The following is an 18,506-nucleotide window of genomic DNA, read 5'->3' on the forward strand; positions in this document are numbered from 1 at the left end:
CTCGATCCACTTGGTGAACTTGTCGATGGCTACTAGTACTCGGTTGAATCCTCCGGGCGCTGTAGGAAGAAGACCAATCATGTCAAGCCCCCAGCATGCGAAAGGCCATGTTGGTGGTATGGTGATAAGCTTGTAGGCAGGGACATGCTGCTGCTTGGTGAAGAATTGGCAACCTTGGCACCAGCGGACTAGTTCTTCAGCGTCCACTAGGGCGGTGGGCTAGTAGAACGCTACTCTAAAAACCTTGCCCATGATTGTGCGTGAGGATGCATGGTTGCCGCAGATACCCTTGTATATCTCCTCCAATATCTCCTTGCCGTCTTGTTGTGTGACACACTTTATGAGTACTTCTGAAGACGCGCCTCTTCTGTAGAGCTTGTCCCTAACTAGAACATAATTCTTACTTTGTCATAGGATCTGCTCTGCCTGTGTTTTGTCCGAGGGTAGTTTTTGCTCCCTTGTGTAGTCGATGAATGAGGTTCTCCAGTTCACGTCAATCATCATCACCTCCCGATCTGGTGCCTCAAGACCGCGATCGGTGGTTGTAGAAGGTCCTGCCTCCGTTATGGATGGCTTGCGTAATTTGTGGACAAAGGCTCCTGCTGGGACTTGGGCGCGAGTTGGGCTAAGTTTGGACAATACATCCGCGGTGACATTGTTGTTGTGGACTACATGGTGAAATTCCAGGCCCAAAAATTTGTTTTCGAGCTTGCGTACTTCCATACAGTACGCGTCCATGTTCTCCTTGTTGCAATCCCACTCGTCGTTGACTTGGTTCATCACTACCAATGAGTCACCATAGACCAACAATCTTTTGATTCCCAATGATACCGCCAGGCGCAACCTATGCAACAGCGCTTCGTACTCAGCTTCGTTGTTGGATGCCTCCCAGAAGATCTGCAAGACGTATTTGAGCTGCTCACCTTTGGGAGATATCAAGAGTACCCCTGTGCTAGCACCCTCGAGCCTAAGAGACCCATCAAAGTACATGACCCAATGCTTTGGGCGCTCTGCCGGCATTCGTAGTTGATTTTCCTGCCACTCTACCATGAAATCGACTAGAGCCTATGACTTGATCGCGGTTCTTGCCTTGAAATCCAGGGACAATACTCCGAGTTTCACTGCCCACTTTGAAATCCTACCTGTGGCGTCCCGATTGTGGAAAATCTGGCCCAGGGGGAAGTCAGTGACGACGGAGATCTTGTGTTCCTGGAAGTAATGCCACAACTTCCGCGAAGTGAGTAGTATGGCGTATAGCAATTTCTGGACTCGTAGGTACCTGGCCTTGGAATCTAAGAGTACTTTGCTGACGAAATAGATGGGCCTCTATACTTTGTATACATGGCCGGGCTCTGATCTTTCGACTACTATTGTCGTGCTTCATTGAAGCTAGGCACCGTGAGGATCTGTGGCTTTGACAAGAAATCCTTCAACTTTTGCAAGGCTTGGTCTACCTCCTCGGTCCACTGGAACTTATCTTGCTGCTTTAGTAGTTTGAAGAAGGGAAGGCCCCGTTCTCCAAGTCTTCATATGAATCTATTAAGGGCCGCCATACACCCAGTTATCCTCTGAACGTCTTTGATGCCAGACAGAGCTTGCATATCGATGATGGCGGATATCTTCTCGGGATTTGCTTCAATGCCTCTGTGGTTAATGATGAACCTGAGTAGTTTCCTAAATGGTACGCCAAAGATACTTTGTTGGATTGAGTTTCCACCGAAATTTTCGCAAACTAGCGAAGGTCTCCTCCAAGTCAGCGATGAGGTTGTTTGGATTTTTGGTTTTGACTACCACATCATCCACGTACGCCTCAACATTATGGTGTAACTGTTTCTAAAAGCACATCTGGATTGCACGTTGATAGGTGGCGCCTGCGTTCTTCAACCCAAAGGACATTGTTGTATAGCAGAAAGCTCCATAAGGGGTGATAAATGCGATCTTAGCCTGGTCCTCTTCTTTGAGAGCTATCTGGTGGTACCCCGAATAGCAATCTACGAAACAGAGTAGTGCGCATCCACCAGTGGAGTCGATCACTTGATCGATCCTCGGGAGCCCGAAGGGGTCCTTTGGATAGTGCTTGTTGAGATCCGTGTAATCAATGCACATTCTCCACTCGATGTTCTTCTTCTTTTGAACCAGGACGGGGTTAGCGAGCTACTCAGGATGGTAGACTTCTTTTATAAAATCCGTTGCGAGTAGTTTTGCCAACTCTTTCTTGATGGCTTCCCTTCTGTCCTAGACGAATCGTCGTAGTCATTGTCTCTTTGGAGTAGCTTTCGAATCCACATTTAGTGAATGCTCGATCAGCTCCTTGGGCACCCCAGGCATGTCTACTAGTTTCCACGCAAAGATGTCTCGGTTGGCCCGAAGGAAGCTGACAAGCGCGCTTTTCTATTTAGGATCCAACCTGAACCGATCAGGGCTGTCTTGGAGGTGTCGCCGGTCTCGAGGTCAATGACTTTGATGTCCACGTCACTTGCTAGCTTAACCTTGGTAGCCCCCAACTTGTTCTCTGGAATTTTGAGTTCAGCTGGGGAGAGCTTTTTTGAAGCAGTGAAGACTTGTTGCGTTGAATTGGGCACTTGAGAAGTTGCGGCTAACTCGATAGCCTCTGTGTCGCACTCGTATAATCTCTTCAAGTCTCCATGGAGGGAGAGAACTCCCTTGGTCCCGGTATCTTGAGTACTAAGTACACATAATGCGGGATGGCCATGAACTGGTCTTCCGAGGATGGCATGATAAGAAGTCTTAGGATCCGCCACCTCAAACTGGATGTACTCTATCCGGTAGTTCTCCTTAGTCCCGAAGGTAACTGGCAGGAATACTTGTCCAATAGGTATAGCCGTGTTGCCTGGGACGATCCCATAGAAGGGAGAGTTCATCGGGGTGAGCATCTCCATGATTTTGAGGCCCATCTTCTTCAAAGTCTTGGCGAACAGGACGTTGAGACTGCTGCCGCCGTTGACAAGTACCTTGGTGAGCCTGAAGCCGGCAACAACCGGGTCCAAGACGAGAAGGAATCGTCTTGGTTCTGAGAAATTAGTCCACTGATCTTTTTGAGAGAAGGTAATTTCTCGTAGCACTAGCTTCTGGGACTGCTTCGAGGCGGTACCCGGGATCCCACCAAAAATGACATTGACAGTCTTGGATGGGGTCTTGAACTTGCCGTTGCTATCCTCGTCGTTGTCTTCCTTAGCTTTTCCTTTGTCATTGGTACCCGATGGCTCTGGCAAGTCCTTCGTTACTCTGCGTAGGCTGTAGCAGTCTATTACAGCGTGTTTGTCGTGAGGAGGCTACGGGCACTATTTTTTCAAGAGCTCGCTGAAAGCGGGCCTTTCTTGGCTTCTGCCACCTCCTTTCTTGGACGATTGAGACATCGCCGTGACAGTATTGTCTGGCTTGCACTTGTGGTTGTGACCTCCCGAGTAGTTATTTCGGTGATCGCTATTGCGGTTCTTGTCGTTGTCCTGGCCGTAGCCCTGATTGTTGTTGTGCTAGCCTCGGTTGCGATTCGACTCGAACCTTTCAAGCTCCTTGTCTTCTTCGTCTGTCCATGCTTGGGCCATAGTCTTGAGTAACTTGACATCCTGGGGGCGCCGCCTGCCAAAGTCTTGGAACATATGGTGATCGTAGAGACTGTTCTGGAAACAGTCAATCACATCTTGTTCCGAGATGTCTACAATGGTGGCCTTCTTATCGAAGAAACGATGCAGGTAGCTTCGCAGGGTCTCATCTCGCTGTTGCTTGATTTGTGCCAAGTCAATTCTGTTGTCTGGACTCTGCATTGCTCCCTCATAGTTGTTGGTAAATTCCCTCTTGAGGTCTAGCCATGAGTCAATCGAATTTGACTTCAATGACTCGATCCAATTGAGCGGCGCTGATTCCATGCATATGGGGAAATAGATGACTTTTGTGTCATCGGTCCCTCGTGCAGCTTGAACTGATAATGAGTAGTATCGGAGCCATTGAACTGGGTCCTGTTTGCCATCGTATTTGGAGATGCCTAGAGGTTTGAATTTCTCAGGTAAAATAGTCTTCCTGACTCGACTTGTAAAAGCTGGACAGCTATCGTTGTCGTCGCCCCTGTAGTCAACTTCGAGTTCACGCTCACGATGTCGTCCTTCGATGATGTTCCGAGCATCGCGGTTGTTGTTTATCACCTCTTGAAGATCTCCCATAGGACACACGGGCTTAGGATCGGCTCTGTGGTTGCAGCGGCATCCCACAGAAGGTGTTCGACTACCCTCGAGCACATCCCTATTTTGTATGGCACCTTCGAGTTGTCGAGCTAAAGGAGCTGCAGAACCTTTGTAGCTACTATTATGTTGACTTCGCTAGGACGGAGTATGTGATACCAAGGCTATCGGATTTTGCCTGTCGTGTTGTTGTTTCGCCAGAGCTGCCAACTGTCTAGTGTATCTAGTTTGCGGCATGGCGCGAGTGATGAGATCAATGGAAGCAATGGTGGCGAGAGGCGTACAGTGTTACCGCATTTAGACTGCTTCGAAGGTGTTGTCTAGATTCATGATCGGAAGCCTCTCTGCCAGCCGGCAGTGATGATCCGCTCTTGCTGCGTTCCTTGCTCGTCGCCAGGTTCTCTGAGCTTCGGTCTCCTCCCTGACGACGTTGGCAGTGAGTTCATCCAGCAAAACATCATCTGGGTGACGCTCGTGTCGAGGATTCTTCTCCAGTTGCTCAGCATCCTCCGTATCTAGCCCTGTGATAAGGGCAAAGAGTTCTTTGTCTGGAGAGTGGCTTCCGGAAGTAGAGTTGTTGCCTTCACGGATAGGAGACAAGGGTGCTCCCTCCTGGTATGGGAGAATGTCGAGGTAGGCGATGAAGTGTGACTTGTTGTCCTGTGCGAGAGCCGGTGGCCTGATGCGAGGCCAGTAGATAAATCTACCTTGAGAAGTCGAAGTGATCACCAGGCCCTGCTGCAGTCCTGATAATGGCGTCTCCTCTTTGGACTCCGAGTAGTGATCTTAGTCGTGGTCCTCAATCGCACCCGAGTTGGATTGCAATCTGGACAAGGTTGCTTGATGGGTGACATCCATGTTACGGAGTCCAAACGGGAATTGGCTTAAAGTTTGACTGGATTTGCACGATGGCTGGAAAGCCGACTCGTGAGAAACAATCCGAGTAGATGTAGAGCCCGAGTTGTACTTGAACTTGCTTCTCATTAGATTGAAAAATTCGTTGAATCTCTCGACGAAATCCTCCAAAGGTTGGATATGAAGGTTGATGTTGTAGAGCTTCTCCTCCGGGGTCTCTACGATTTGGCGGTGGAAACCTCCAGCGCCGTGTGCAACATAGACCCAGGAGCCGAAAACGAACATCGCGCCTGCTTCAAACGCGACTGCGGGCTTGATTATGACTTGGGCCATCGAACTTGCAAGGGGATTTTTAGCGACTTCCCCTACCTGGTGCGCCAGCTGTCGGTGTTTAAACCCGGCAACCTACCAAGGGGAGTACCCAAGGTAGAGTTTTGGTTGGTAGGTTTCGCCGAAATCAAAAACTTGATGGTGTACGTAGGCACGCAATTTAGACAGGTTCGGACCGTTGGATCGCGTAATACCCTACGTCCTGTGTGTTGTTTGCTTGTATTCAATTGAACTTGTTTGGAGGGGGTCCTTGCCCGTCCTTATACATTGGAGGAGCAGGATTACAGGCTGGTTGTTTTACCAGATTACTAGTCGGATTCGACTAGAGAGTCCTACTCTAACTGCTACGAGTAGTCTCCGAGTCCTCGACTAGTTCCTGCCCTCCATGTAGACTACGCCGTCCTACACCGTAGTCCCCATGTCTGACACGTCTCAGTGTACAACCCTACATATGGATCTATCTAAGCCTTCTGATGGGTGCATAGGTGTATGTATGACATGGTGGGGCTCCACATGTTTGGGAGATGGAAAGAGGAGAGGGAATCTGTTGCGTGACTTCTCCTAATATCCTAAAATTGTGAAAGATGATTTCCTATAGCTAAGGGAAAAAATGGGAACTACTGGAGTTGCTTTAAAGTCTAAAAGCACCCTCCCCTCTACTTGTTGTCACTTGTTGAGCCATCATCATTGCTTGAATTCTTCTCCTCAGTTATTAGGGTCCCATCTCTTTGTGACGGGGAAGCTAGGAAGGTGGAAGAGGATGAGGTGAGGTAAGTGATTCCACTTCTACGTGTACATGACGTCACTTAAGAAACATCTTTGCAATTTATGAGGGGACTAAATTCCACAGCATTGATAACTTAGGGGCTGAAGTTTTTCGGTTTTGCAACTTTAGAACCAGACTTGGAATTCAGAAATAGTTGGAGGAAAAAATAAAACTTTCGTAAATGTATTTCTTGGGAGAAATAAATGTTATTATATTAAGAACTTGCATATTCCAAAAACCATATAGGCCCAGAGATCTCAGGTGTCAATGTATAACTGGAGGAGGAAAAATAGCGTGTATTTGAAAGAGTAGAAGGCAGCAGCATACGTTGAGAGTTGTGGCAGGCTGTCAGAGTGATCCGACAGGATTTTAAAATAAACAAGCTTACTTCATTACATAGTTACAGCGGTGACTAAATCTGGTAACGACTAGCAAGCGAACACATCCGTGGATGGAATGATTAGTTTGATTTAAAAAAGTAATAAATCAGGGTTAAAAAAGGAGTCTCCTGATTAAAGTGAAATCTAGCATGAGAATCTTCCAAGCAACAAAGTGTTCGATTCGAGATCATTTCCTTTTACTAGGTATCCGGTCAACACAGGTCACCCCTACGCTGCGACGCGGCGACCGAGCTTCCTTCCGCGCGCTTCATCCCTGACATCGTCTTCCTCGTGGTTGTCGGTGGTGGCTCTCGCTATTAGTAGAGAACTGATCTTCCATCCAACCTTTTTTAGTCTCGGTTAATATTGGACCCGTGACTAAATTAGCTTTAGTCCTGGGTCAAAAATATGCCACCGAAGGCCGGGAAGAGTTTGAGTCCCGGTTGTAAATACCAACTGGGACTAAAGTCCCCCTTTAGTCCCGGTTGTAACGGCTCCAAAAAAATCCCACCGACGCTCGCCCCTTCTGTCCCAATTAGAATTTCCAACGGGGACAAAACAGCGCTCATCCCGTAGGTGCCTCCCACCTTATCCTCTCCCGCCTCTCTCCTCTCCACCCGAAGTAGAGCTGCCACCTTATCCTCTCCACTCTCCTCTCCTCTCCACCATCTGAAGCTTCTTCCTCTCCTCCTCTCTCCTCTCCATCCGAAGTAGAGCTGCCCCCCCTTCTGCTGCCCCTTCCCTTCCCCCTTTGCTCGCCCCTCACTGGCAGTGAGGAGCGGCAGCGGGGCGAGGGTAGGGCGAGCGGTGGGCGCGAGCAGGGCGAGTGGCGGCGGGCGGAGGTGGGTGGCGGGCGGCCAGGTGTGGGCGGAGCGGAGTCGGGTGGCAGCGAGCGGACGAGCGGCGCGCGGGCGGAGGCGGAGTGGCGGCGGGCGGAGCCGAGGCGGTAGTGGCGGACGGCGGGCGGTGGCCGGCTGGCCGGCGCGCCCAGCGCGTGGCCTAATTTTTTTATTTGTTTAACCTTTTTAGTCCCAGTTGGTTTTACCAACCGGGTCTAAAGGGGGTCTTTAGTCCCGGATGATTCACCCGGGACTAAAGAACCCCCCTTTCATCTCGAAAATTTTATCCGGGATGGATTTCGGTAGATTTGAGCCCTACCAATCTGGACTAATGCCCCGTTTTCCACCAGTGCGCCTTGACCACGGCAGGACATCTCGCGCCGACGGCGCCACTAGCACCCTGCTTCTTCACGGCACATCCTTGTTGACGCAAAAACCCAGTGCTTCAGGTTTCAGCATCTTGCAACACACGAGGACCTGGCAGATCTGCTTCACTCTAGTGTAGGCTCCAAATCAACTCGCGAGTGGTGTGAAGGCGTGCCAGTCAATTTGACCTTAAAATTGTAAGGTAAACATTAAATTCCTGAGACGATCGGCTGTAAAGCCTTTCGAACTCATGGGTAGACGTTCTTGGAATAAACACCACAACAAATAGATAATGAATGTAAAATACGCGGTGTAAGAAAATAAAACAATCATGGCATGTGAGTGAAAGAGGAATGTGAGTCATGAAGCTCATCGGCAAAAGAAATTTATTCGCGTAGAACATTATGGCCACATAGGGTCGGGACAATTTGTATAAGAAAAACTATAATGCACATCTGAGCAAATTGAAGCAAGATGTGAAAATGTTAGGGCATGTTATGCAAATTTAAAATCTTGAGCAGAGATATGCGATACGTGTAAGAGGCTACTCTATGTAAACATGACATATGAGCAAAAACATGCAATGAGAAACCATGAGAAAGCATGTCGTGCTATGCGACAAAACACTATGATTAAAATATATTTCTAAAAATATGTTTATTTTCAAAATTCTAAAGCGTGGTGTGAGATTGAGAATATGTAATTTTTTGTTTTGTTTTATCTAATTATGTCTACACAAGTTATGATTTTATAGTATAATTATATCATCTGATATTAATCTCCACGGCTCCACCCGTAGTAATGCACGGGCATGTTTGCTAGTTAATATATAATAAGATAAAGCAAAACCAAACATACTCCTGGATTACATATGGCATCATTTTTTACCCCCTGTTCCTGTGGTTGGTAGGGTCTTTGTTTCAATGTGTAAAATAAAGTCGATCCGTGATTCACTTGAGTCTCTCTCTGTACAACATGTGTTAGTAGATTCATTAATATCAGCTCATACGGATATCTTGTTGACCTCAGCCCCCAGAAGCAATAATTGGGCCGGGGGTAGGCCTAACTCTGGCATTGTGGCACTGCCAAATACTTACAGTCAAGTATTAGCAGAGTCAGAGATGCAGGCCGCTTAAAAAAATATCAAATACTCCAACAATCCCAAATTAGTATTGGTTTTGGGTTGTTTAGATATATATAACTTTTACTATATATCTACATATAATATATATCTAGGTGCCTTTTTACATAATTGTTGACGCCAGATTTCGTCACTAGTAGAATCGGCGCTAAGAAGAGAGGGAATCGGAGGAGCACAGTTGGGAATCGGCCAAGTGGTGCTACAGTGTGAGATCGGCCGGTGACTTCTGTCTCGTTTCGGGTCGAATATACCAGAGTCCCAATCGGTAGCCTTTTGCCGATGAGGAATCGGCCGATTAGGAGGATGGGTTAATTGGGCCTGTATGGGCTTGGGATAGAAGGGTGAGCTGGGAATCAGCCCACGAAGCGTGGAGTAACTAACCTAGCACGAATCGTGCTTGTAGATATTCGTTTTCTGTTTGAATTAGGGATAGAATTCTAGTCGGTTAAGAAGATATCTGTATGGAGCTATAAATAGCTACCTTTGTAAATCTGTAATCATCATCCAATCAATACAACAAGCTATTTTTTCTTCGTACTTACTTTCAAGCAGGCGATTTCACCATTACTTTTCTCTTCTCACGAGTTCGTGCGGGTTGGCAGGGCTGCATCATCTTGATCTCCGGCCGATTCTGTAAGTTCCGATTATTGAGTAATATCTAAGCTTTAACTTCGGGCGTATCGCTGTTGTTTCGTTTAGATTTATTCACCAGTTATCGATATTTGCTAGATTCATATGTTTTACCTATTTTTTTAGTCTTTATCACCAGTTATCCAGCTAGGAATCGGTAGTGTCGGCTTTTCTTTACTTTCTGTTGTTAAATTCATCTCTTGCCGATTAGATCTGTTCCTAGTGTTGTTATCATAGCTTTGTATCGGTTACTTTAGTAATTCCCTGTCTACAAGGCTACAGAGATCAGGCTGCCTAATAGCCGATTTCTTTGTTACAGTAAATCGGCCGATTCGCTGATAAACTCTCTCGAGATCGGAAACTTAGCCGATCGTGATTTCTGGACCTGATACGTAATCTTCCTTGCCAATCAACAGGTCAGATTGGCTGGCACGCCGCACGAACCGTACCAGGGCATTCACCCGAACAGGAGCTAAGCAGATTCTCCCGGGTCGTGTGTCGGTCGCTGGGATTCGGTTGACCGATTTCTAGCGCCAACACACTTTTAGCACGCCCAGTGGGACCAGTACAACCGCCATCATGTCGAAAGCTGCTGAAGTCTCCGAAAAAAACGTCATCGAGGTGACAGAAGCAGATCTGAAGGACGACCAGAAGGAAGAACTGGATAAGTATACGGCACAGTTCCGGAAAGCTTGCCTTCAGTCTTTCAGTCGCTCCAGAAGCGGGGAGACTATCAAGAAAACTCCATTCCCTGCTCCCCGCCAGATCACAATTTCTGAGGATTCGGACAAAATGTCCGATATGATTCAACAGTCTATTTATCACGCCTTCGTTGATCAATCCCCGGTACTTTCAAATATGGTGCACAACGCTGTTGTCAACTCCTTCGCTAGTGGGATACCTCAAGGGTACAGGGGACCGGCATATTTTCAGCCGATCCCACCAAACCAGAATTATTCAAATTCGGTTTCACAGCCGATCCAATTTTCTGTTGGGAGTTCAGGTGTTTCCTCATCATCAACTCCTATGGGATATGGCTCCATCCAACTGTCCTCTATACCATTCCCTCCAGTAAGCCCATCACCCTGGGGGGCACCTTCAGCCACGGCCGGTCAGAATCAATCGGCCAGTCAAGGAAATCCTCCATTCCAGGCATCCTTCCAGGCTGCTATGCGGCCAACCGTGCCGCCATACCAACCTGTCGCTCCGGAGATCAACAAAACAGCAGAGATCATGCTGTACGATGAAACGAGTGGCTCATTCAAACAGCCAGCCTTTACTACACAGCCGGCTTACACTCAGATACCACCTTTTCATCAGCCACCGTTTATTCAGCCTCCAATTTACCAGCACGTGCCGATACCTCAGCCAACAATTCACCAGCAACAACCAGATTGGTCAGCACGTATTGCGGAGGTGATGCAAGAACAATTCGGCTTGAAGCCGAAAGTGCAAACTTATACCTACAGAACACCATACCCATCTACATATGACCTATTGCCGTTCCCCCATCGGTATAAAGTTCCTGACTTCACTAAATTTTCGGGGATGGATGATACTTCGACCGTAGAACATGTGAATAGATTCATCATCCAATGCGGAGAAGCAGCTACGCAAGACGCCCTACGGGTACGGTTGTTCTCGTCATCTCTGTCTGGTTCGGCCTTTCAATGGTTCACGACATTGCCGCCAAACTCGATTATCACATGGGCCGATTTGGAAAGACAGTTCCACAAATATTTCTATGCCGGAGTGCATGAGATGAAACTGTCCGATTTGACCAGCCTCAGGCAAAGGAGTGATGAGCCGATATCCTCATACATACAGAGGTTTCGGGAAATCAGAAACAAGTGCTACTCCCTGGCTCTAACCGACGCACAGTTGGCCGATATAGCTTTTCAAGGCCTTCTACCCCACATCAAAGAAAGATACGCTTCACAAGAGTTCGAAAGTCTGAGCCAGATTGTTCACCGATTGTCTGGACAGGAGGTACGTCCTTTCGATCCGCGGAGGAATTTCCAAAAGAAAGTGGCGTTCTTGGAAGAGTTAGAGGATGAGGAAGATGTTGAAATCGGACTTGCGGAGTGGATCAAGGGGAAGAAGCCGATATCATGCCCATTCGGCAAAAAGGATCCGGAAGTGTTCGGTTTTGACACAACTAAGGCCGATAAAATCTTCGATCTTCTCCTCCAGGAAGGGCAGATTAAACTCTCGCCGTACCATACAATACCTTCTGCCGAACAACTAAAAAAGATGAAGTATTGCAAGTGGCACAATGCCACATCCCATGATACCAATGAGTGCAAGATCTTCAGGCAGCAGATACAGTCGGCCATTGAGCAAGGCAGACTTAAATTTAAAGTGCCAACAAAATCGGCCAAGCCAATGAAGATCGACCAACACCCCTTCCCCACCAACATGGTTGATACGGGAAAAAATTAACTCCAAACAAAAGTGCTGACGTCCGAATCGGCCAAAAAGAGTAGCGCCGTCGACCCCAGAAATCAAGTTACGCCCGAAGATGTCAAGGGGAAGCGGCGGATGGAAGACGACGTTGGCGAATCAGAAGGGCCACGCATTACTTCCCAGTTCCTGCTCCAGAAGTACCAACGTCAGCATGAACGCTCAAGGTCCCGGGAAGAAGCAATGCGTCGGCACGAGGAGCACTGGAGATGCCCGTTCTTCATTCACTGTTGGGAAAACAACCTCAGGCTACCTTCGGCCGATACTTGCCCAGAATGCAACGGTCCATATCGAGGTAATCGGCCGTTCAACAGGTCTCGCTCTAGGGAAGGAAGGCCAGAACCGATCAGCAGGAACTGGCGCAACCAAGATGACCAGCGCCCTCCCGTGCGTGATCGGCTGGGCGGCAGAAGTGACCGATATGATCGATCAGAAGATAGACGCCATGATAGGCAGGGGGGCAGGACTGATCGGTATGACCGGTCAGAAAACAAGGCTAGCATTCACAGCCGGCTCGAAGAGGTGGCCGATGCTCGGGTGACGGATGAAAACCCGTTAGGACGCGAACCGGAGTGGGAACGCGCCAAGTCAGGGGGAAGACCAATAAACCCCAGGTGGTGTCCTGATGGATTGACCAAGTCTCAAAAACGAAGAATCCAACATCTCCGCCAATGGGAACAAGAAGAAAGCGCGACAGATAAGAAGGAAGGAAGGCCTCGGGTGTGGCGCCCCAAAAGAAACGATACAGGGAACGACGAATCGGCGGGTGACGAATCGGCAGCCGAGATCGGCATGGTTTTTATACTGCCGATGGAATTCATGACCCCCGCCGATCAACAGGATGTGTCGGCAATAGAAGAACAGACAGCACAGTTGGCCTTAGAGCCAATGATGGCCACGTTCGAGAAGCCCGAAGACGACGAACGACAACACATGAAGGCGTTGTTCCTTAAAGGGCATGTTGACGGCCGCCCCCTCACTAGACTGATGGTAGACGGAGGAGCGGCAGTCAACATCATGCCGTACGCCGTACTCTGAAAACCTGGGAAAAGCGACGATGACTTGACCAAGACAGACATGATGCTCAAGGACTTCGAGGGCAAGGTGTCAAACGCTCGCGGTGCTCTCTGCGTCGACCTCACCATCGGTAGTAAGACCCTTCCTACCACCTTCTTTATTATTAATGGCAAGGGGTCCTACAACATGCTACTTGGCCGAGACTGGATACACGCAAACTGCTGCATCCCGTCAACAATGCATCAATGCCTCGTGCAATGGGTCGGCGATAACATCGAGGTGGTCAACGCTGATTCCGCGTATAGCATCGCGGCAGCCGACACGCAGCAGTGGAGCTGCGAAACCGTCAGGTGCATATCGGGCAGAGTATGGGAGACCGATTTCCTGAAGGTCACCGATTTTGGCCCACAGCCGATCCGAGCAGTCGGCTCCGAGGACTCAGAATAGATGGATCAGTTCGCCCGTGAAGATGGAAAGCTAGGGCACGGGTTCACGTCGGCCGATTCATTGGAGATGATAGATTTAGGCGATGGTACCAAACCAAGGCCGACTTATATTAGTGCAAATTTGGATCCAGAGTACAAGTGTAAATTGACAAATTTATTAAAGGAATTTAAGGATTGTTTTGCTTGGGAGTATCACGAGATGCTCGGTTTAGACCGATCCATTGTTGAACATCGGCTACCCATAAAACCAGGGTATCGGCCGTACCAACAACCCGCACGGCGCTGCAATCCTAAAATTCTACCAGACATCAAAGCTGAAATAACTCGGCTAATCGAAGCAAAATTTATTCGGCAATGTCGTTATGCCGAGTGGATTTCTAACATCGTACCAGTATACAAGAAAAATGGGAAGCTACGCGTTTGCGTTGATTTCAGGAATCTTAATCAGGCCACACCGATGGATGGTTACCCCATGCCAACGGCCGATGTACTGATCGACGCTGCCACGGGGCATAAAATCATTAGCTTCATGGACGGAAACGCCGGATACAATCAAATACTTATGGCCGAAGAGGATATACCCAAAACGGCCTTCAGATGTCCAGGCCACCTTGGTTTGTTCGAGTGGGTGGTGATGACTTTCGGCTTGAAGAACGCTGGCGCTACATATCAGAGAGCTATGAAATACATATTTCACAAACTCATTGGCCTTCTGGTAGAAATCTACATCGATGATGTCGTGGTCAAGTCTAAAGGTCACGAAGAACATCTGGCCGATTTGTGAAAAGTGCTGGAGTGTACCAAAAAACACGGTCTTAAGATGAATCCCAACAAATGTGCTTTCTGCGTATCCGCCGGACAGTTCTTAGGATTCATGGTACACGAACGAGGCATAGAGATCAATCGGAAGACCATAGCGGCCATCAACAAAGTCGTGGCCCCACAGAACAAAACCGAACTGCAGTCTCTAATCGGCAAGGTGAATTTCATCAGAAGATTTATATCTAATCTATCTGGACGGATTCAGGCGTTCACACCACTTTTGAAGCTAAAACCGGACCAGGAATTTATATAGGGAGAAGAGCAGCGCAAAGCATTGGAAGATATCAAGCAATACTTGGTCTCACCACCAGTGTTGGTTCCCCCTCAAACTGGTAAGCCGTTTAAACTATACTTATCAGCCGATGAAAAAGCTATTGGATCGGCTTTAGTCCAGGAGTTTGAAGGCAAGGAGCGGGTAATTTATTATGTCAGTAGAAGACTTTTGGATGGTGAAACAAGATATCCTCCGGTGGAGCGTTTGTGCTTATGTCTTTACTTCTCATGCACCAAACTCAGGCACTATCTACTGTCGGCAGAATGTGTAGTCGTATGCAAAGACGACGTAGTAAAATACATGCTATCACTGCCGATATTGAAAGGTCGAATCGACAAATGGATCTTAGCCTTATCAGAGTTTGACCTGCGGTATGAATCGGCAAAAGCCGTCAAGGGTCAAGTCATGGCCGATTTCGTCGCCCAGCACTGCGGACCGGAGATTGCCTTTGTAGAGCCGGTACCTTGGACCTTATTTTTCGATGGGTCATCATGTGGGGTCGGATCAGGAATCGGCATCGTTCTCATATCGCCTCGGGGGGCAAGCTTTGATTTTTCTCTGCCGATAGAAACCGCCGCTACTAACAATCAAGCGGAGTACCGAGCTGTATTGAAAGGCCTACAACTATTAAGGGAAGTCAAGGCCGATTCCGTTGAAGTCTTCGGAGACTCTATGCTTATTGTGGATCAACTGACCGGAAGGTCTGAATGCAAAGATGACGTATTAAGAATTTATTACGAAGATTGCTTACAGCTCTTGAAAGAATTCCGATCGGCAGTAATCGAGCACATCCCAAGAGACCGCAACGAAGACGCCAACAAACTCGCCCAGCATGCATCTGGGTATCGGCCAATTCTAGGCACTATGGCTCTAGAACTCACGGCCGATGACTGGCGTAAAGAAATTGCCGACTACCTGAAGGATCCGTCGAAAAAGGTGGAGCGACGAGTACGTTTTCATGCCACCAAATACGTACTGCTCGAAGATGACCTATTCTACCGAACGATCGACGGAGTTCTTCTCAAATGCCTTGGGACAGAGGAGGCCAAGACGCTAATGGGAGAAATCCATGAAGGGGTATGTGGAGCACACCAATCGGCACATAAGATGAAGTGGATGATCAGGAATAATGGGTACTACTGGCCAACGATCCTCGAAGATTGTTTCAAATATTATAAGGGCTGTCAGGTGTGTCAAAAGTTTGGAAATGTCCAGCATGCACCCGCATCGGCCATGAATCCCATCATTAAGCCATGGCCGTTCAGGGGATGGGGAATAGACCTTATCGGCCAAATTTACCCACCATCAAGCAAAGGGCACAAATTTATTCTGGTGGCTACTGATTACTTTACCAAATGGGTAGAGGCTATCCCGTTGAGAACCGTGACATCGGCTATCATGGCCGACTTCGTAAGGGACCACATCATCTACCGATTCGGCATCCCTCAGACTATAACAACCGATCAAGGAACAATGTTCACATCAGGGGAATTTGAGGAATTTACGACCGATATGGGAATCAAATTGTTGAATTCTTCTCCGTATTACGCCCAAGCCAACGGTCAGGCAGAATCCTCCAATAAAGGGATAATCAAATTGATCAAAAGAAAAGTCGAGGAACAACCGAAGAAGTGGCATCTATGTTTGACAGAGGCCTTATGGGCGTACCGGATGGCTTGTCATGGAGCTATCAAGTTATCTCCTTACCGATTGGTGTACGGTCACGATGCAGTACTACCGTGGGAATCAAGAGCAGGATCGAGGCGTATTTTGCTCCAAGACCAGTTATCAGCCGGTGACTACTCATCGCTTATGAAAAGGGAACTTGACGATTTGGCTGGCCAACGATTGAGGGCTCTGATAAGCATTGAGGAAAATAAAAAGAAAGTAGCCAGGTGGTATGATAAGAAGGTCAAAGTCAAACAATTCTTCCCCGGGGACTTGGTATGGAAGTTAGTATTGCCGATTGGGTCGAAAGATCCTAAATTCGGAAAGTGGTCCCCTACCTGGGAAGGGCCGTATAAAATCGGCAGATGCGCTCCAGGAAATGCTTACATTTTGGAAACAATAGAAGGAGAGGAATTCACTAGAGCTCTGAACGGAAGGTACTTAAAAAGATACTACCCCAGTATATGGGTCGGGGCGTAGGAAGTTAACCATGACACGACCACACATAGCCGATACAAATCGGTTCAAACGCATAACCGATGCAAATCGGTTCAAACACATAGTCGACCGGATCGGCCGATTGCATTCATTCGGAACGGGCGAAGGGTTACATGGCCGACAAAACATTAGTCGCCCTTAGAACAAAAAATACAAAAAACTAATTATTCTTCTTCTTGGGCGCCTTCCCGTTCCGCTCCAACTCGCTCATGACGCGGAGGTATTCTTCTTCTATTGCCTTCATTGAGGTCTCCGCTTCAACTTGACGAGGAAGAAAATGACTCCGATCCATGGGAGGGCGCGAAGTCCCTACCGCCGCGTCTTCGAGAACGACTTGCCGAGGAAGCGGATGGCTCCTGTCGGTGGGAGGTCGCCGGCTGCCGTTCCTCTCCACGAAGTCCAAGATCGTACGGGCTGCCATGGCGACGTCGTCTTCAAGGTCGTCACAATGATGGCTCCAGGCAGTTGGAGATCGACGATTACTTTCACTCACCACGAAATCCAAGACCACATGAGCCTCCGCAGTAATGTGGTCCCGGAGTTCCTCTCGGTGAGCCATGATCAGCGCCTTGTCCTCCGACGTCAACGGCTCCTCGGAGTGAATGCGCTCGATGGCGCGCACGAGCTCGGGGCTAAGATGTTGAGGCTGAAACAAAGAAGGAATGAGAAGGGACATTCTCTTCCTAGGATCTAAAAAGAAGGGAAGGTAGAGGTCAAGACTTCACCTGGTTAACAGAAGAAGAAGAAGCCGACGAAGCCATGACAGAGAGTCGCACCGATAAGAGGAAGAAGAAAGTAAACCGAAAGCCAAATTGGTACTATCGGGAGTAAGCGCCGAGGTCGGTATTTATGGAAAAAGATGCATGGAAATTTGGTAAGGCCACGTCCCATCGGTAATAAGAAAGGCAATAAATAGAAAGGGCGTCGCGAGAGACGGTCAAAGAAGATAGTAAATGTTCGTACAAAATGGTCAGTGTTTTACAGATTACCCAGAAGGGTATCGATAGCCGTGATAGCCCAACGCCGGATCTGATCGGCAGAGTCAAGAACCCGTTGGTCTTCATCTGCCGATCCAGGGATCTCTGATGTACTGCGATGGAGCTTTAGGGCCTCGTGAGCAAAGCGCTGCCTCTCCCGTGTCAAATCGGCAATGACAGAAGGTAGCTCTTGGAGCTTTTTCTCTTCGGCACTGATTGCCTTAGTCACTTGCTCCATCTCCTTGGCAAGCTCCGTCCTCCGACGCTTGAGACGGTCTATCTCACCGATGATCGCCGGGCGGGAATCTTCTAGGACATGGATACGCTGATGCGCCTCTTGAGCCTGACGCTTGAAAGCGTCTTCCTCTTCGCGAGTCTTGGCCAGCTTGGCGCGATCGGCCATATGACGAAGGGCTCTGAAGACTGGGATCCTCATGGACTCGATAAAGGCCGCCGGCGCCAGGGCCTCCTCCGCCTCTTCTGGTACTCGTCCGCTGACGTCATTGAAGAGCTGCCGAATCGGCGAAGCGTCCTCTACTAGTCGGCCGATGTTCCCTTGAAGTAGGGATCGGATGCTGGAAAGTTTGGCTCGGACGTCATCAGGGACAGAGCTCAAGGCAACTTGGCGAGAGGCAACCTCTTCGTCGTCGAAAGGGCGACCGTAAAAGAAAAGAGGCTGTTGTCGGGGGTGTCCTATTCCTGGAGATAATAAAGAAAAGAAATAAATCGGCTGGAAGTAAAAGCAAATCGGTTGGATAGAAGCCGAAACAAAACTTACCATTTTGAAGCGAATTTCCTCATGCTGCACTTGTGAAGCCGTCACGCCTTGCTCAGGAGC

The sequence above is a fragment of the Setaria viridis genome, chromosome 3 (assembly GCF_005286985.2).
Source record: "Setaria viridis chromosome 3, Setaria_viridis_v4.0, whole genome shotgun sequence".
Taxonomy (NCBI): domain Eukaryota; kingdom Viridiplantae; phylum Streptophyta; class Magnoliopsida; order Poales; family Poaceae; genus Setaria; species Setaria viridis.